At 35.4% G+C, this 21,768-nt stretch overlaps 1 pseudogene; it reads right to left on the bottom strand.

The window, feature by feature from the left end:
- Positions 1 to 9,768: 9,768 nt before the first annotated feature.
- LOC121104481 lies at positions 9,769 to 9,976 on the bottom strand (annotated as a pseudogene).
- Positions 9,977 to 21,768: the final 11,792 nt, after the last annotated feature.

Genomic DNA, 21,768 nt, shown 5'->3' with positions numbered 1-21,768 from the left:
TATAGATTCTCACAATTATCTCAACAACTAGGTGGAATATTAAAATTAGAATTCAATTAATATATGCCAAATCAATTAATTAGATAAACAAAAAATTAGCTGACTAAGGAAATAGGAACTTCTAAATTATTACTAGAAATCCCTTATTAATATATTTGCCTTTAGACTGAAAATTGAGCAGAGAAGAAATTTAACAAAGATAACGGAAGGAGTAAATGAATGAAAGGAAGATTAGGTAACGGCAAATTAGGTTTGGGTAATGGAAGGTTTTTAAAAAAGAGATATTTGAGGACAAAATCCAATCGTTTTATGTGATTTTTGAATTTCTAGGTATTAAACTGGGCCAAAACAAAACTGAAGTGGATTAAAACAGTAAGCAACATTTTTCCCCCCAAAGGAATAGAAAAGATATTTTTGGAACAAGGCCAACTCAAGTGTCCTTGGACACTCAGAACATCTAAGAAATTAATAGAGCAGTAATGGGAATAAATTAGAGCTTAGAAAATGACTTGGATGTAAGAAAGGAAGAACAGGTATGAATAACACGTGTGAGTAAAATCATGAAGAGGTTAACTTCCAAGATATCACAGGAGAGAACTTAGCAGTATATCTCTTCATAAGCACTTTCCCTTCAATTTACACTTTACTCAGACTCTTTATATGGTCTTCTGCATTGTTTTTTTTTCCCCCTTACATTATAAATTTAATACTCCTTATTGTACATATTATGTATAAAAATGGAGTTTTTCTTTGAAACTATGAAATGTTCATTGCAAGCCATTCATAGATTTTGACTCAAAATTGCCTTAATTTTTAAATTTCAGCTTATAGATTATGAGGACATAACTCAGAAATATTAGTAAAGCATGTATTAAAAATGGGTATATAGGATAGGATGAAATATCTTTTTTAAAGATTTTATCTATGTATTTGAGAAAGAGCACGAGCAGTGGGGGCAGAGGGAGAAGCAGACTCTCTGCTGAGCAGGGACCCCGATGCAGGGCTCAATCCTCGGGACACCCCAGGATCATTACCTAAGCCAAAGGCCAACACTTAAAGGACTGAGCCACCCAAGCACCCCTAGGATGAAATATCTTAAACATGTTTCATTACAATGAAAATTATACTTTCCATTGAAAATCTCCTAGGGGAAGAGATAGTTGTTCTGAGTACACCCTGTTGTTTGTTGTACAGTTCTTCCCAGTTCAGCTCACATGGGCTCATGTTTGAAATACAGAGAAAGAAAAGGCAGTGGGAAATCTGCAAAACATCAGAAAATACAAGTTTAGTACCCATTGTAGAAGAACGTAGCATAAAAGAGAAAATAAGCATAGCACTAAAAACCCCAGATATCAAAACTCCATTTTGAGGATTCCAGGACTTTCCCAGGATCGGTGAAGGGAGTGGTGGTGCTTGGTATCAGGGTCAGGGGATGACAGTAGCATCCATAGGGACAGCAGAGGGTAGTGTTCCCAGATTATGGATCGTGTCTAACTTTCTCACAGTGAACAGCCACAGCAGTCATCTTAAAATAGGGTCTTGGGAGAAAGCTATGCCAAGGGTGCTGGGGCCGGGGATGGGAAGAGTGGTGGGCAGAGCACAGTGGAATTTTAGGAAAGTGAAAATAGTCTATATGATATTATAATTATGGGTCTATGTCATTATACTTTTTGCCGAACCCATAGACTATGTGACTTTTCCCAAACTCATACACAGAGCAAATCCTTAGGCAGACGATGGACTGTGGGTGATTATAACGTGTCAGTGTAGGTTCACTGATTGGAATGAACATTTGTTTTGGTGAGTGATGTTGACAATGGGGAAGGACATGCACGTGTGGGGCGCAAGGGACCTGAATCTCTGCTCCTTCCTCTCAATTTTGTTGTAAACTTAATACTACCCTAAAAAATAAAGTCTCCAATTAAAAAAAAAAAAAAAGGTGCCCTCACGAAGAATCTACGTATTAGCTACTAGTATGGGGCTCTTCAATTCTGATGATAAACCAATGAGAAATTTCAAATTATGGTACTACAGTTCTTTTTCTGAGTAATGACTCGGACGGGCAGCCCACGCAGGTGGAAGCAGCTCAGAAGCAACATTGATCCCGCTATAGAATTGTTTAAAAAAAAGGGAAAATGTACTATTTATTTACAAGCAGAGTGACAAAGACATGTATTTTATACTCGCATCTAAAAGTTATTTGTATAGCATTCAAACTTTAAATCAAGTGCTCTAGGGTATTCTTATTAATATTTTATGACAATGAAGATATTAGGCAAGTAAATCATCAGAGGAAATTGACGAAATTGTCTTTTGCAAGGGGTGCAAGGCCAGCCTTGTATGTTGTTGCACAGGACAAGTTCCGTCTCTTCTTGTAAAAGGAAGCACACCTTCCTTCTGTCAGTCCAATACGTCGCATTGAAGTAGTCTTGCCGGAATACGTAAATTCAATAAAATATTATTCTAAGACTAAAATAAGCACCTCCATATAATAAGTTGTCTCCCACCTACAGAAACTTAACACCCTTGTTATAATTACTTCAGTGCTAACAACTCCTCCTCTTAACACTCAGAGTGTGTGGGTTCTGAGAAAGCAGCACACAAACCTGGTATTTTTAAAAGAATTCTAATAATAACAACATAATATTTTTCTTCTTCCAGATGCCTACATATCATCATTTACTTTTATTTTTTCCCCTCTTTTACTGACTTTTCCTTTTACACGTTCCGTATGTCGGTATCACTTATTCTGAACTCAATCTACAGGTGTGGCATTTGTCCTGCTGTTGCCATTTATTCAAATTCCTAAGGGGAAAAAAATTGTAAAACATAGAAGACCCAGATGACCTCACATAGATTTTAAAATTTATTGTAAACTTGTTTCTTATTACATCAACAAAAATCTCAAGTTTTATGAGTTTTCACATTTCTCTGAAATTCAGGGATCTTACTGGAGCTAACTTGTATTTATCGAGTGCTTACTCTTTAGTGCCAGACACAGTTCTAAGATCTCTAAATCCTTCTGTCATCATAACTCTGTCAGTCATTCGATAATCATAACCCTGGGAGATGGGCATAGCATTTGACCCATTTTACAGATGAAAACTGTGGTATAAAGTGCTTTAATAAATGATGAATCTTGGAGTATTCTTAATTTCCTTTTAAGCTTCAGATTTCTAGTTCTATTTGCCTACTGTTTCATTTAGGTGAGATAAGAGGTCCCGGAAAGACATAAATGTCTCCCATACAGAAAAATCAAAAGGAATCAAAGTATTTTTAGAAGAGATTTTGATTGCTAGATTTCATTTTGGCACTCTTTATCCACAAACTTCCTATATTTTAGGCAAACTATCATTTGTCCAATGTTGCACAGCTGGTAAGCTGTCAAGCAAGGATTTGAATCTAGGTCATCTGATTATATAAGTTATGATATTACACTGTATGCATTGGGATTACATTTCCTTCTTCGATAGCACTGTGATAAGGAATCTCACAAATTGCTTGGAGGTAATTCTGATTAGTAAGTTACCAATCTTAGGAACAATGGAATGGACTCTGTCAGTTTGCTGGTTTAAAGGGAAATACTATATTTATACCCTGACATTAAAAGTAGAGAAATAAATTCCCTTTGAATTTGAAAAATTTCACCATTTTGCTCACACATGATATTTGAGATTATGCAAATTTCTCAGTGACAATTTATAAAAACACATACTGGCAGTACACTTGTGACAGCGGTTAAAAATATGAGCTTTTGTAGTTTTTTTTCTTCTTATGGAACTTATCGGTGTTCAAATGCATGAGGCTAACAAGATTATACTTGGATAAAGTTTCAAAGCAAACAGAAGTTAGCAGGTAATAAATAGAATGATGAAGTATTTAACTAAAGAGGCACTTTTTTATTTTCTCAGCTTTTATTCTCATCACTTTGTGAAGAAGGTGAATTTAAGAAAAATAGATTTAGGCCAGTCATTATATTGTCATGCAAGCTGTACGCTGAGCAGGGGCTCTCAGCCAAGGAAGCCTGTTCGGGGCTAAAAATCCTCTCTGCGTGCCTTTGCTGAGAGGTTGTGCTAGCCTGGAGGAAAACTGTGCCTTTTGCTAATTCATCTTCCCAGAGGGGGCGCCTTCTTCTAATGCAGCAAATGAGCCTTACATAACAGCAACAGCCCTGAATATGTGGACTGCTCAAAATCTTTTGCAGAGAATTTTCAAAATCAAAGTTATTATTGCACAAGTATTTGGCAGGAAGAAGCTAAATTGCTGGGCTCAGGAACCAGAGGCACATAACTAAGGCCAATCTTCGGCCATAACTCCGTTTCCGGTAAAGTGCCTAATTAATTTAGATTTACTTGGAAAGATGTTTATCCAAAATTATTTCTACATTATCATTTTGTTCTTTAAATTTTGAGAGTCATCAATTATCAGTGTTGACATTCAAATGATCTAGAGATGTGTAGAATCTAAGTGCATCCCCACATTACTGGGCGCCTAGGTGGTTCAGTCAGTTAAGTGCTTGCCTTCAGCTCAGGTCATGATCCCAGGGTCCTGGGATCGAGCCCCACATTGGGCTCCCTGCTGCTTGTCCCTCTTCCTCTGCCCTTTCCTCCCTGCTCATGCTTGTTCTCTCGCTCACGCTCTCTCTCTCTCTCAAATAAATAAAATCTTTAAAAGAAAAAAGAAGAGGAATAATTTTCTAGTTTGAAGTGGGCATCTTTGAATAGTCAGTGGCTTCACTGGAGGTAAAGCAACTCAGCATTATGATGTTACAACTGTAATCTTGCTGGTGATATAACAATGAATAAATTAAAAGTGAGTAAGAAAATGCTGGTCATTTGGTCATCCAAATGGTGACACTGGTCATTCCCAACTTCGGTTCACCTCACAAGACCAACTAGCAATTATCCATAGACAAGAAACCATTGTATGTGTTTACACTTATAGTGAATTATCTGAAAAAAAAATAAAGAAAACATTTACAATAACGTCAAAAATAATAAAAATACTTAGGAATAAATACAACCAAGGAGGTGAAAGAGTTGCACACTGAAACTATTAGACATTGTTACAGATAACTGACAGACATGAAAAGCTGCTTGACATCATTCAACATCAGGGAAATACAAATCAAAACTACAACGAGGTGTCACCTTACACCTGTCAGAATGGCTAAAATTAACATAAGAAACAACAGGTGTTGGGGAGGATGCAGAGAAAGGGGAACTCTCTTACACTGTTGGTGGGAATGCAAACTGGTGCAACCACTCTGGAAATCACTATGGAGGTTCCTCAAAAAGTGAAAAGTAAAGCTACCCTATAATCCAGCAATCACACTACTAGGTATTTATCCCAAGGATACTAAAATACTGATTTGAAGGGACACATGCACCTTGATATTTATAGCAGCATTATCAACTATAGCCAAATTATGGAAAGAGTCCAAATGTTCACTGACTGATGAAGGGATAAAGAAGAGGTGGTATGTTTATATATTTATATATACAATGGAGTATTACCCAGTCATCAAAAAGGATGAAGTCTTGCTGTTGGCAGTGACATGGATAGAGCTAAAGCGTATCGTGTTAAGCAAAATAAGTCAGTCAGAGAAAGACAAATACCATATGATTTCACTTATATGAGGAATTTAAGAAATGAAACAGATGAACATGGGGGAAAAAAGAGGCAAATCATGAAACAGATTCTTTTTTTTTTTTTTAAGGTTTTATTTATTTATTTGAGAGAGAGGGACAGAGATAGCAAGAAGAGAGCATGAACGGGGAGGAGAGGGAGAAGCAGGCTTCCGCTGAGCAGGGCTTTGGGCTTGATCCCGCGACCCTGGGATCCCGATGACCTGAGCCAAATGCAGACACTCAGCCTACTGAGCCACCCAGGTGCCCTAAAGCAGATTGTTCATATAGAGAACAAACCAAGGATTGCTGGAGGGGAGGTGGGCTGGGAGATGGGTTAAATGGGTGATGAGTATTAAGAAAGGCAATTGTTGGGATGAGCACTGGGTGTTATATGTAAGTAATGAATCACTGAATTCTACTTCTGAAGCTAATATTACACTAAATGTTAAATAACTGGAATTTAAATAAAAACTTGAAATAAGAAAAAAATTAAAATTTGAAAAAGACATTGATGAAAGATATTGAAAAGACATAAACCATTGCAAAGATATTCTGTGTTCATGGATGGGAAGAATTAATATCATTATAGTATCCGTACTACCCATAGTCATCCATACATTGACTGCAATCCCTACCAAGACTCCAATGGCATTTTTTACAGAAATAGAAAAAAAATCCTAAAATTCTTATGTAACCAAAAAAGAACTAGAATAGCCAAAGCAATCTCAAGAAAGAAGAACAAACCTGTGGCATCACACTTGCTGATTCTGAACTATACTTCGAAAATGGAGTAACCAAAACCAAAATGGAGTGTGGTAGTGCCATAAAAACAGACACATAGGCTAATGGAACAGATTCAAGCTCCCCTCCAAAAACCCATGCATATACAGTCAACTAATATTTGAGAAGAGAGACAGGAATACTCTAATAGAGAAAAGATAATCTCTTCAATAAATTGTATTGTGAAAACTGGATATTAACATTCAAAAGAATAGCACTGGATCCCTATTTACATCACTCATGAAAATTAATTCAAAATTGATTAATGACTTAAATATAAGACCTTAAGCCATAGCATAAAACTCCTAGAAGAAAACATAGGTTAAAAAGCTCCTTGACATTTGTCTTAGCAATGATTCTTTCGGATATGACACCAAAAGCACAAGCAAAATAAAGCAAAAAGCAACATGTGGGACTACATCAAATTAAAAACTGCACAGCAAAATAAATGATCAACAAAATGAAAAGGCAGCATATGGAATGGGAGAAAATATTTACAAATCATCTATCTGATAAGGGGTTAATAATCAAAATACGCAAGAAACTCAGATAACTCCATTATGAAGAAACAAATAATATGATTTAAAAATGGGCTAAATACCTGAATAGACTTCTTTTTCAAAGAAGATACACAAGTGGCCAATAGGTACATGAAATAGTTCTAATTATCACTCACTAATCATCAGGGAAATGCAAATCAAAACCACAGTAAGATACTGCCTCTCTCCTATTAGAATGGGCATATTTAACATATAGGTCTACTCAAACTATTTTTTCTTGTGTGAGGTTTGGCTGACTATATCTCGTAAGAAATTTGCCCATTTTATCTAGATTATCGAATTTGTAGGCATAGAATTATTCACAGTATTCTTTAATATCCTTTTAATACCTACAAGATCTCTAGTGATGACCCTTCTTTTGTTTCTGATATTACTAATTGTAATACCCCTATGTTTAGTTTATTTGTTCATTTGTTTGCTAGCCTGACTAAAGGCTGATGAATGTAATTGGTTTTTTTCAAAGAACCAGCTTCTGGTTTTATTGATATTCCCTATTGATTTCCTGTTTTCAGTTTCATTGATTGATGCTCTAATTTTTATTATTTATTTTCCTCTGCTTACTTTGGAAGTAATTTGCCTTTCTTTTTCTAGTTTTTTACATGCTGGACCAGAAACCAGAATCCAAAACAAAACCAGAAACAAAAACTTGTTTGTTTTTTAGAAATGCATGCATCTACCAGCATTGAAACAAATCATTAAGCATGGAAAGAACTTGCTGCTTTTATTAGAATTTATTCATTTCATAGTTAAAATTTTTCTTGGAAAACAAAGATTCATTAATAAATGTTAATTTTTTCTTCCCAATTTTATAACTTAATATGTTTTTAGTCACCTAATCTGAGAATCTTTAGGGTTATCAGTTATTAAGGAACAAATTTTTGCTTGCTTAAAATGAAGCAGATCGTATCACTTGGAGACAAAAAATAAGCAATTACCCAGATGGAAAATGTGTGTGGATTTGTATCATCTTCTTTAAACTTATACAACAGTTTATAAAACCAAAATATGTATGGTACGATAAATTTACATATTATCATAACCTCTAAATTTAAACCGTTTTTGTTACTTTAAAGTCCCTCAACTCAAAACAATTCATTTATCAATGACTTACTACTTACATTATAAATAAAATTCTGAGGTAAATACATTCAATCACTTCTAATCCTTTGAAAATAGGACAAAAAATATTGAAAAGCAAGCCAACATTCAAATAAATTGTAAGGTGCACTGAATCATCACAGAAAGATCCCTTCTTTCAATATGAGCCACACTGTGGCACAAGTGTCTCTGAACAGGAAGTTTGTACTGCTCTTTGAGAGCAATAATCCTTGGGATAGAGACGATGAAATGAAGACTAGGATCCCTGAGAAAGGGATGTCAATTTGTAGCCATGATCTCTTTGTTGCTTCCAAATGGCAGAAAGTTCTACTCTGAGAGTTTCTTGATCTCTGTGACATCTACTTTAAAATAAGGCCACAATCCCAAGTTTATCAAAAGATGATTGGGGAAATTGTATATTTGGGGAAATGCTTATGATCCTTCTAGCCGTGTTTGCATCCTCTCTTCCCTCTGGAGGAGAACCAATGTTGTAAGATATACCCAATCTACCCAATGGGATGGGAAATGACCAGTAGTGCTGACAGTCTGACAGTCATTGATTTGATGCTAATGAGGTCTGCTGTTCTTTCTCTGGGAGTTGCCTTCTGTCTCCTGACAAGTGATGTCATCAGGGAGATTTCTGTATCAGAAGCACAGGGTCTTCCCATCCTCATCCACATGAGGAAAGACCTGATGGTATCTACCTACCTTCTCTACAACTGGTGGAGAAATTTTATTCAGTGAAAAGGTAATATTTAAAGTTGCATTTTGGGGGCACCTGGGTGGCTTTGTTAGTTAAGTGTCTGCCTTAGGCTCAAGTCATGATCCCAGGGTCCTGGGATTGAGCCCCACACTGGGCTCCTTGCTCAGTAGGGAGGCTGCTTCTCCCTCTGCTTCTGCCGCTCATGCTCTCTCTCTCTCAAGTAAATAAATAAAATCTTTAAAAAATAAAATAAAATAAAATAAATTGCATTTTGTCCTTGAGTTAATGTCACATTCACTCATCAAATTTTCCTAATAATGATTTTTAAAAATACTGTTAAAAATTTCCCACCAGTATCCTCTGTCTGTTCTCAATTGGTTCAGAAGAAGATAGGTGATGGGTGATTAGATACCCCTCCCTAAACCCTTAAAAATCTTAAGTCAGTAAATGATACTTATTGGGAGAAATCTACATGACATTTATAGATATGTCATAATATTTGTATATTATAAGGGTAAAAGGTACCACTCATTTTCATCTTTTAAAAATAATTCTAATGATAAATACTAAATTGAATCCTCTGTTTTCTGATTCATTTCTACTGTATTCACACACAAAGGTCAGTAAAAATTACGAAGGACTAATGATGAAATTACGTTAAATTTAAGAAAATTGTTAATTTTGAACAAAATGTACTTTTGATTTTGAAGCCAACAAAAGGTACTTTGATATTAGAGCTTTCGTATGCAAAGAAGCAGTTATAATACAAAACTGGATGAGTCTAATAAAGGGTGAGGGCTGTAGGCAAAAGAGAGTACTGAGGTAGCCTCGGTAGGGGTTTTTTAACAATCTTTTGTGTTGTGTGGGGAGGTGGCATTAAAGGTGAGCTCACACCAAGGCAAGAGGACACTATAACCAAGCCAGCAGGAGTTGTGTTGGTGATGTGAGCAATACGGGTGACTGAGTGACTCTGTCTGAATAAAAAAAAAAAAAAATATATATATATATATATACACACATACACATATATATACATATATATTAAAATAGTAAAATATTTATTGGAGTTAATATTAGGGAAGGGTATAATCCACGTGCATAAAATTTCAAGTCGTCATGGCGGGGTACTGGGAAAAGTTTTCAATTAGCAATAATCGCGCCTCGGATAAACCTCATTGGCTACGATACTGCCACTGCACAAAGCTAAAATTTCAAATGCATTTTAGAGGCAACTTCTCTGCTTTGGTAAATACCAGATTTAGAAAGGGTCACAAAGAGTATGTCCCAAGTCAGAGTTTGTGCACCCAAAAGAAAAAAAAAGACAATGACAAAAGGGTAATAGGGCTATGCAAGTTTTCCCCATTATTGCCCAAGGCTGAGAATCATATTGAGAACAGCACATCTGATACCTGAGAGGGGAATTATATCCACAACCATAAATGGAATGCATCCTCATAGTATGAAAATAGGCTCTCAGTGAATATTTAGTAGGCAAATAAGCATAAAACAAGGCAAATCCAAGAAAAACACACTGAGAAACTAAACAAAGAAAACAAAACAAAGAAAAACTCTTTGAGAAACTAGTAGTGTGGCTTGAATAAGTTTCCTAATACAAATATTAGTAAGCACCCAAAATACATACATGCTCACACGCAAAAAAGGAACACATACCTACAAGAAGCAGAAGAAGAAGACATTGCCAAAAAACACTTGTCCTAGGAAACAGGAGAATATTTTTGAGAAATTATTGATATCAAAATTTAATAAAATGTGAAAAATCTTTGATATCAAAATTTAATAAAATGTAGATTTTATAAAATGATATACAAGATGAGATGATAAGAAATCAGATTTAAATGAGTTAGGAATTCCTTGATAGGCATTCAAAATATAAAAAGAAATGAATGAGATAAGAGAAAAGCTTACTAGAATTAAGATTACAATGAAATCAATATAAAACGCATTAGAACCAGTGTATCTACTCTGAATAGGAATTTAAGGTCTCTGACCTTTTTTATGCTGCCATCCTATTCCCTACAATGAAAAAGGAATTGTTTGGCAAAGTTGAGAACATTAATAGGGTCCTCCTTCTAGTGGGGATTCACAGCAGGTTTGGATCTTCTCTTCCAGTTTTTCATTTGATGTCATCAGACTAGTAAATAGACAGGGCTGGCTCTGGCTCAAGGTGAGGCCTGGCCATCTTTCTCTCCCTTCTTCATTCTCTTCTCTTGCATGACATTCACTGCTGCACTTAAGTGGGCTAGCTCTGCTCTTGGCTTGAAAGGGGGAAAAAACCTCTCTATTATCTTCTGATTATGATGGGTATGTTCGAAAACCATTTCCCACTCCAATCCCCATCCTAAAAACATTAAATTTTAAAATTCTGTTTTGAGCATTGAGAGGTAGGGAAAATGAAAAAAAAAAAGTGCAGTTCTCAGAACCTTATTTTGCTTTTTATATTTGTTTATCTAGCATAGAGTAAATACTGTATTTCTCTATTTATATGTAGCTACATTATAGATGATGATAGATAGATGATAGATAGATAGATAGATAGATGATAGATAGATAGATAGATAGATAGATAGATAGATAGATAGATAGATAGATATAGACAGACAGACTTTGGCAACCAATTAAATAAAAGAGCCGGGGTCCCATCTGGTAGAAAAGAATTAGGCAATCCTATTTCCTAGCCCCCCAAATTCTCCAATTGTATTTTTCTAAAGCAAGAGTAAAAGAATGATGACAGGGGAAAGGCTATGCTGTGTATTAGAACTTTAGAAGACTCTTCAAATGTTCAGAGGAACTGGACAAAGACATTAAAAAATGTGGAGAGAGATGACAGCATGGAAGACAGAGGATAGCATAGGGAGAAACTGCCTACAAACCAGAAAAAGATGAATGAACAAAAAAAATTTAAAAATCAATAGTACAATGGAAAATATTGCAGAGTTGAAGACTTAAATTTATAAGTAAAATAAAGTAAAATAATGCCCAGGATGCACCATGGAGAAAGAATAAACGGATTCAAACTTAGAGACCCAAACATTGACAATTTCAGTTGCATTTTTTAAACTTTATAAATATCTTGACGGGGAAAAAACGTTAACCACAAACGATTTAAAGAAAAATTTTCCCGCACAGCAATAAATTCAGAGGATGATAGCTTGATTCTTCGCATGTAGGTCATAAGCAGCCCCATGGCTGTACCATGTGGATAGGCTTTGCTCGGCTCCCGTAACTGTGTTTTTTACTTTAATTGTTTGAAATTTTGTAGTCCTGGTTTATCCTAAATAATAATAAGATTTGGCAACGCTCATCCCACATTTCCTTCGGGCAGGTATGAGCTCGAGCTAAGTGATGCTTGCCTCACATTTTTCACTTCCTCCAACTTCTTCCCAGCACTGAGCAAATTATTAGTTGGCATTTGCAATGGGGTTTGCACTATTGTTCTTAAATAAAGAGATATTTCTACTTGCTATGGCTCTGTCAGTAGTGCAAAAATGAAAGATAAATGGAAAGACTACGCACTTTTAAAGAAATGAGAGAGAAAATATCTCTATGTGGAGTTCCTTGTTTTTAAAATGCAAATATTCTTTTTAACCAAGATAAACAAATGCCCCTAAACTTGTCTCATGGATTTCTCTAATCTCCTTGTCCTTTCTAGGCATTGGAGGTTTTAAACTCATCTGGGAGTTTGAAGTGAAAGTTTGGTGCTTAATTGCTCTACATTTTGGATAATTAATCTCAAGGGAAAGATCTTTCTCAGATATGTACAAAACTCAAGTACCATTTCTTGGGGAAACAAACAAGTAGGCATACAAACTACTGGAAGTTTTATGCTCATCAGAAAATTTATCTACAGAAAATTTTATTTTATAATATTGGGTTTGTCCCCTAAAACAATTTGAAGAAACAAAATAGTTATATAAGTAATAGATGGATGATAGATAGATGATAGATGATAGATAGATAGATGATAGATAGATAGATACATACATACATAGATGATAGGTAGATAGATAGATGACGGAATTTATGGTTTCTGATAAAAAATAAAGATATAAAGGTAGTTAGAAATTAAAATTGATAAAGTAATGCATGGCAAACAGCTACACAGTGCTATGCTCGGAATTCTCATTGAGAGGGCCTCACGAAGAAGACATTCTAACTAATATAGAAGAAAATGGATTTGACAATGTTCTCAAAATGAAATACAATAGTGAATTTTATATAAGACTTTTTATAATGTTACTCAGAGTATTATAAAGTAGATAACATAACATCGAAATATGGGTGCATGCGAGAATTTCACCAATAGTCCAATCATTTTGACCTAACTTCGTAACCTTTTGATACCTTGATGCAAAGACAAACTTTAGACTATTTAAAACACTGCATGTGTTGTAAGTTAAGAGCTATACGTAATACTTTGTATAACCAGGATTTCCTAAGGACTGGTTGAGAGAGTTCTAGGTTCTATTCTTTGTCAAAATCTCATATTAGCACTATTCTTGATTAAGGGTAAAACCTTTCGCTTTAGCAGTTAATAGAGTGAAATGGTAAGGTGTCAGATTTGAGTAGGTGCCTTTTGAAAGCTTAAACAGCCTACCTGCCTGAGTAAAATTTTATTCTCTACGGCTTACAAAATATAATTAAGGCCCTTCTCCAAATGGTTCCTGATTAGACTTGATTTCCAAATCATTGGGACTGAGCCTTCCGTGGGAGGAATATCCATTTATTTGGCTCCATAACTCAGTCAGCGAATGTGTATCTCATGCTTCTTATGAATTTATTTTTCCATGCTCTGAGGAAACAGTAAAGAGCAACAGTAAGCCCCAGTTTGGACAAAGCCCTTTTATCCTGAAAGACCCAAAACTAAAGAGCCAAGGTACTTAAGGGCAGAGAGGGATAAAGAGCAGTGAGACTGGGGAGAAGAGTGGACAGATCCTCCATGAGGTATTTTGCCAAAGAAGGTGAAGCTTATAAAACATTGTTTGGCAAATGTGTGAGGTCCCTGTGATCAGAGGTTTATGGAGTGTGAGTTCCAGGAAACAAAATGAGATCATGGGGGCGCCTGGGTGGCACAGCGGTTAAGCGTCTGCCTTCGGCTCAGGGCGTGATCCCGGCGTTATGGGATCGAGCCCCACATCAGGCTCCTCCGCTATGAGCCTGCTTCTTCCTCTCCCACTCCCCCTGCTTGTGTTCCCTCTCTTGCTGGCTGTCTCTATCTCTGTCGAATAATTAAATAAAGTCTTTAAAAAAAAAAAAGAGATCATAGATTGATCTCAGATGACACAGGCTAGATGACTGAGAGAAACCGGCCCAAGCTGGGGAGAATAACGTTACATGAACCAGTTCAGATGGTTCTAGCTTTAAACTTTTGTGTGAGAGGATGAAGTTAAGGATATAATATATGGAATTGTGAACTGCATGGTGTAGAGGACTTGATTGGGCCAGAAAATTCCAACTAGCCTTTCCAATATAATATTTTAATATAAACCTTCACATGCTGTAATAAAGTATTTAACATTAATGAACATGACTTGTGGTTTTGCTATTACTATTCCCGATCCTTCTCTTTTGATGCCCTTAACATCTTATTTATCTTTCAATGCCATGCCTCAATTTTCCTTGAGAGAGAATAACCTGTTCTCCCTCTATTCAACCAACAAGCTTTTCTTACATGTCTCTCATCATATACCCATATTATAATTCTTGTTTTAATTTCTCTCAACCCACAGAATGAAGGGACCTTGTTTTGTTTCTGTGAATCCCCTAGTACTAAACCAAGTGACTTACCCATATTATCATCCTTTTTTTCCCTTTTAAATTGTCATTTTTGTTTTAAAATCAGAGCTTAGAGGGAATATATGACATGCTGCTAATGGTTTAAGAAAATTTTATTTAGGGCTCCATTTATATAAGACAAACTTTATATTGGTCAAGTCTCTGGTTGGAAGTATTCCTTCCCTAGTTTTGCTTACATCAATTACTCTGTTTTCATGCAAATTGAAAATTATACTATACAATATTGTTGTGTGCAAACTTACACAACAATTCTTTCAAATGTAAATTTCATAGAAAACATATCATTTAAGAAAGATGCACCTATAAATATTCCCTTTTATAATAAACAAACTGAAAGAGTGCTTTTCTCTTGAAATAATGCATTCTAATGAAATGTTGGCAAGCAGTCAGAAAAGTAGGCGTTTGGAAAAGGGGGAAATAAAAAGTGGTAATAAATGTATAATTCTTGAATCAACTTAGATTGTTGGAACTTTGAATATAAGGGATGACTTTTGAAATCAAATAATTGAAAAATATTGCACAATTATTCCAAAGAAGAATTACTGCAGATTTCTTTTAAGCTTTAAATTTCAAAGCATAGAGAAGAAAAAATAATCAAATTGTTCCCCAGCTTAACTTTTTGCTCCATATTTCTGTGGCCTTCTACTCCTTCTGTTTTGATACAAGACTTTTCTGTGATTTACAATATTCTTGAACTATCTAATTCTGTAGTGGCTGTTATGCAACGTGTTTAATTGCTAGCTCTACTGTTGATTTATCATCTTTTCTCTTCGCTCCTCTTACACTTCGTTTTCTGATATAGAGTAATTCAATAGACACAAGTTACATTTTGAAGCGAAGTTATTTTCTTTTTAGAAGAAAGAAGTAGGTATTGTCGAATTTGATCTTGCTTTTCTGCTTTGTCCTATGTCTACTGCTGTGTAGTTGCTCTGTATTGTGTGCACTTGAACTGTGTGACGTGTGTGGAAATTGTTAAGTAGCCCTAAAGAGTTAACTAATTAACCCCTACCGGTGAATGAGCAATGCAATTCTACTAAGGCTCCCATGTACACAATAACAATTGACCTTCTGAAGACTGTGTCCTTACTGTGCTGACGTGTGCTTCCAACATAAATTTAGAACATTTTTCATATGCAACTAAAGGAGAAAATTGGCAGTTTGAATAAAGCAACTTTTATTACTTGTATTTTACTACATTCTCTTGTGTTTGATATTAAACAATGAATTTTTGAAAATTTAATCTTTATTTGACAAGATGAACTTCTGAAAACCTTTCATCGTCTGTAATGTGATTATTTCTAAAACACATCGTTTTTCACCCAGATACATCAGTGTAGAATTTCTGTTTTGTTGTTCACTGTGGTGGTTCGTTGGTTGGTTGGCTGGTTGGTTGGTTGAATAATCTGTTTCAGTTTTGTCTTCCTTTGTTTAATTTTGCTCAGACGTTTTTCCCCACTACAGTAATGGTGACTTCTTCCCTCTAAAAGGTTAACCTTGCCTCGTTATTGATACATGTGACTTGAAACGAGTTCATGTGTCAGTGTGGCTAGAAAAAAAGAAGGGTGAGGAAGAAAAAAGGAAATAGAATCCTTTGTAATTGTTAAAGATTTGAGTACCTAAAATTTTAGTAAAGGAAGTGCTGCTGAGCTGAATAACACATATATTATTTCTGAGACTACTGACTCATTCACTCATGTGTTAATTTAATAAAGCAATAAATATTTACTCAGGACTTAGAGTGTTCTAGATACTCTGCAACGGAAACTACAAGGACAGAAAGACTTCAATCCTTGTCCTGCAGAGATGAGTTTTAAGAGGAAGACAAATATACGAACAAATATATAATATTGAATGTTGTCATTTCTCTGGGGGAATAAATGTAGATATTTCTGTGGGTCAGAGGATTCTGGTTCTGCCTTGCAAGGGGGGTGAAGATCACAGAAGGCATCTACTTAACAGTTGTAGGCACTTGGTGCTTGGTCGCCATGTGTTAGGGTGGGCTAAAAGTCCTGTAACAAAAAGCGCCCTGCTCTATTTCAGTGATTATAGAGCAAGAAGTTTATTTCCTTCATGTGCAAACGTGCAGGGCAGTGTGTGCACACAATTATTTGGGCCAAGATAATGGTTACTAGGAATTTTTAACACATACCTTCCAAGATCCCCTGGGCACAGTCCTTCCCATCAGCTAACAGGGCAGAAAGAGGAAGAGTGTTTATTGAAGGCTCTGTGGGCCGGATCTAGAAACAGTGCGCATCTCTTTGGTTCAGAGAAGTTGGAGGGCACTTTTTCACGTGCCACCTAACTGCAGTGAAAGATCAGGAGAAAAGGATGATAGATTTTGATGGACAGCTGATGGGCTTTGCTCTCAGGAAAGACTTCAAATAAGAGAAACGATAGCATGTTCAAAGGTCCCTAAGTTTGAGGATGTTTGGTGTATTTAGAAAGGAACAAGTTGGAGTTTGATAGAAGGCATGCAGAAGCCTTTCGGTTTTGTTCTTTAGACAATGGAGTACAACTATTCAATGGTTTTGAGTGATGGGCAGATTTTATCATATTTTTATTATAACCTATAAAACTGATAAAAACAAGACTTAAAGTAAATATGTTCTATAAGCCAAACAAATAGTTAAGATTTATGATTTTTCTGTTCTGGTAGGCAATCAGATACCTACTAATACAAAATATCAGCTTAAATACCAGCAGACTCATCTGATTTACATAATACATTAGCAGTATTATTTTAAGGAAATAGGAAGAAAGGTTGAGATCTAAACTAATTATTTTTATCATAAAATCTTTCAGGTGAAAAAGCAACACTGTATTTCTCCACTGAAAGTTATTACAAAGCTTTGGAACCCTTCTGTTTAAAGTCCATTACACTATAAATTAGTTTGTATTTATTAAATTCCCACTATGCTTTATTAGACATACATACATACAAATATATATATAATTGGTAATTCTCATCGAGATTATTTTTGAAGTTCTAACCTCAGTGTATTAGATAAAAAGAATGACTGTTACAGCACAGGACTAAAAATAGCAGCATATATACCATAAAAATCACCAAAATTAATGTTTATAGCTTATATATTTATTCAACCAACATCTTTTTTTAGCACGTACTATGTGTGAGAAATTGTTCTACATGCCTGAGCCACATCGGAGATTTTTAAAAAGTCCTTGCCCTTTGGTACTTACATTTTAGAAGGGATACTAAATATAATGAATAATATAGTATATAGTATATTAAATAATACAGTATGTTAAAAGGTAGTATGAACAATGTAAAAAACAGTAGAGTAGGTAAAAGAGATTGAGAGGGCAGGGGGATAGGATTTGCGATTTTATATGGATTGCTTGGGTCTTACCTCATTGAAAGACGATACTTCAGTGAAGAACGAAGGACTTAATAGAATTAGTTGTGCTGATCTTAGGGAGGAAGACTTTTCAAACAAAGGAAGTGTCAGTGCAAAGGCCCTGAAATTGGAGCACACCTATATGACACATGAAAAAAGAGGAGCTTTGCCACTGGTGAGGGAGAGTATCAGGTGGTATGGTCAGAAAGGTAACTGGGAAGGGGGTGAAAAACCATACAAGGTCTAGTAGGCTATTAGAGAGACATTAGCTTTTATTTTCAATGAAATGAGGAGACTTTGCAAGGCTTTAAGGAAAGGAATGGCATGACATATCCTTTGTTTTAAAAGACTATTATTGCTGCTGTGTCAAAAATAGAATAGAGGGGTGCCTGGGTGGCTCAGTCGTTAAGCGTCTGCCTTCAGCTCAGGGCGTGATCCTTGCGTTCTGGGATTGAGCCCCATGTCAGGCTCTTCCACTCGGAGCCTGCTTCTTCCTCTCCCACTTCCCCTGCTGTGTTCCCTCTCTCGCTGGCTGTCTCTCTCTCTGTCGAATGAATAAAAAAAAAAAAAAAAAAAAAAAAAAGAATAGGGAAGTGGTTTACAAAAGAAAAAGCCAGGATATTTTCAGGAGGCTCTTGCAGTAATCCAAATGAGAGAGGACATGGATGGTAGCACTGGGGTGTTGAGAAATGGTTGGATTCTAAAAGCATGTTGAAAGAATAATCAACAGAACTGTGTGTTGGGTTAGACCTAAGATTTACTAGAAAGAGGGAAGTCGAGATAACTCCAGGTCTTCCAGCCTGTGCATCTGTGAAGATGATGTTGCCCTTAGCAGAAGGCAGGGTGAGATGTCTAGTAGGCGTGTGAGGAGAGATACTGAGTAGATATCAAAAGTCTGGAGTTCAGGAAAAAGATTTGAGCAAGACACAGAAATGTAGGATAATAATAACAATTGGAAGCAGTTCAAGTTTAAAGTCTAAATTTGAATTTAATGAATGTATATGTAGTGAAGTTATCAAATTTGTTTTTCTCTATGTTTTATTGCTATATGACATTGTCCATAAATTATATCTTCTATTACATATTTATGCAAATTCCCTTGAAAAAAATAAGCCTTTAGTTTTACAACCCCTCCATTGAGCAACAGAAGTAAAATATGTGACTTAACAATTCTCAAAAGAATACACTGTGAGCTCCCTCTGCTGTTACTGGAAACTCAGATACTAAGAAAATAGGCAAATACTCATGAGACCTAAACTAAATAACTTATGGATATTTAAAGAAAAAAATAACTATGCAAATGGAACATGAATTTGGAGTTTCAACAATATTAAATGGCTTACTAGTTTCTTCTGTCTAGTATTGATAGTATGTTAAGAATGTTAGCAAAACGCTGAGCTTAAAATATTTTATTCTTTTAAAATTTAAAAATACTATATAGTATTTATTTTTTTAAGTGAAACCATTTATGTATTTACCAGTTAAAACCATAGAGAGACTATTGAGGTCAAAAAAGAGTGCTTCGTGACCATGGACTTAAACTTAATTAGAATCATCAAGAAAATCAGGTACTAAAGATTTCCTGTGTAGGTGGCAAGGCATAAGATTTTGAGAAAGTTTATATCACAGGGCTAAATATGGTAAAGCTCAGGAATTACAGTGTAAAGAATGATGTATAAATGGATGTAAACATAAAAGGTAATATGCAAGACATGGGAATAGTAAAGCAAAGGCCAAAAAGGCCTTTTATACTATGAGAAACAAACTGAGGGCCTCAGAGGGGAGGGGGGTGGGGGAATGGGATAGACCGGTGATGGGTGGTAAGGAGGGCACGTATTGCATGGTGCACTGGGTGTTATACGCAACTAATGAATCATGGAACTTTACATCGGAAACCGGGGATGTACTGTTTGGTGACTAACAAAATACAATAAAAAATCATTAAAAAAAAAAAGGCCTTTTATCGTTAGTCCCCCACCTCTCTCTAGGTAACATTTTATGACGTTTCTCATTTTAGAGTCTTAATAAAATAGTTGTGGTTCTTCAATTGTATCATATACCTCACCTTCCCTTATGCAATTACTTGACTTTTTTTTCAAGAGTAGCTGAATGACCTTAATAGGTGGGTAAGGTGTCTCTCTTCTAGACGTACAAAACGCACAGGCTCTGAAATCAAATATGGCCGGCATTTTATCCCGGCTCTCCTGCCTCATGCTTGTGCATCTCTGGGCAAAGTATTTAACTGTTCTCAGCCTTAGTTTTTCCTCCAGACATTGGAAATAACAGGTAATGCATACAATTGTCAAAATAATAGATGAAATAATGTATATAAAGCAGCTGGTATAGTTTGGGACACAAAGGAGATACTTTGTGTGCTGTAGCTATTAATATCCTATAATTAATATCTTTCACAAAGCATCCCAATGTATGGTACCTGTTCATTTTTGTGAGTCTCTATTATAAGACTTCAATTTCTTTAAAGTAAAAAACTTTCTATATTTTCTAGGCTATCTTTAGAACCTAGCTGAATATGTGCTATAATGAAAGCAAGCAATCAACATTGTTGAATTAGTGAATGCAGAGGGAGTGATTATATTTTCAAGTGCTTCTTTAAATTGGAAAATTAATTTTAAAACCAAGATATGTTATAGAGTAATATACCATTAATTTCTAAGTCTGTGAATTAATATTTTAGTGGAGTTAATAAATTAGACAATAATAGCAAGAAATCAAAAGTAAGTCATTTGCATTGTATAATATCGTACACTCTTTGTTGCTTCTTTCTTCACGGCTTTCAAGTTATTAAATGTGATAGCAGACCGGAGGGACAAGTAATCAGGTAAAATGATGGTTGTAACTAAGGCAACCATGTCATTTCTTTTTGTTTTTCTTTCTTTTCATTTTCCCTCAATCAATAAAAGCCCTCAAATGAAATGGAACATTGTGTTTATGCTAATTTTCCTTTCCGCTTGATTTTTTTTCCAGGTGTGTTCCTGCTGTGCACATGGTAATTATTCTCATTTTTAAACAAAAAGGTTCTCTTTCCAAAAAAACATGAGGGCATTTGCTTTATTAGAGCTTCTTAAAATGTGACACATAAAAGTAAATGTAAGTCACTCTTAACAGTGAAATTCCTAATATTTCAACAACATCAAAGTCTGTTTTATGAACGTTTGATATTTTTAAAGTGAGTTTGTCAGAATATGAAAAGATTTATTAGTAGACAATTCCATTTGGAGATAATGACTTTCTTATTAAGAAACAGTTTAAAAGACCAACTATATAATGTAGAAACTGTAATTTTCTATATAATTAATGGAAAACAATGTACTACTGATGTTAATGATTTATTCTTGTTTAGTAAGGTAAGGAGATAACATTTCAACCTGTTAAACTTCCCTGAGTTACCTAATTAAAATTCTACTATTAACTCTATTACCATGTGGACTATTTTTAAAAGTGACAGTTTCAGTACGAAGCCTTGAAATAGGATTGGTTATTATCTAACTGTATGTAGTGGGCTTAGATAGATAAGTAAAGGCATTCTTGGCAGTGTCAACTACATATCAAATTCCAGAGGCATGGGAAACCATAATACATTAGAAAAACTTCCAGTGAGAATGTATAGTATGTAGTAAGGTGGAGGAAGGGACCAGTGCTGTCTCTTGGTTTTACAGGAAGAGAATTGGGTAGGTAAGTAAGTGTAGTTATGAGTTTGGACGTTGACTAGTAGCTAATGGAGGAGGGTTTAACTCTTGTGCTTTGCTTATGACTATATATCCTGCACCAAGCATGATGCCTGGAAATTAATGGACATGAAGTAT

This window comes from Ursus maritimus, unplaced genomic scaffold, assembly GCF_017311325.1.
Source record: "Ursus maritimus isolate PB19 unplaced genomic scaffold, ASM1731132v1 scaffold_21, whole genome shotgun sequence".
NCBI classification, from domain to species: domain Eukaryota; kingdom Metazoa; phylum Chordata; class Mammalia; order Carnivora; family Ursidae; genus Ursus; species Ursus maritimus.
This window is presented reverse-complemented; position numbering and strand designations above follow the sequence as displayed.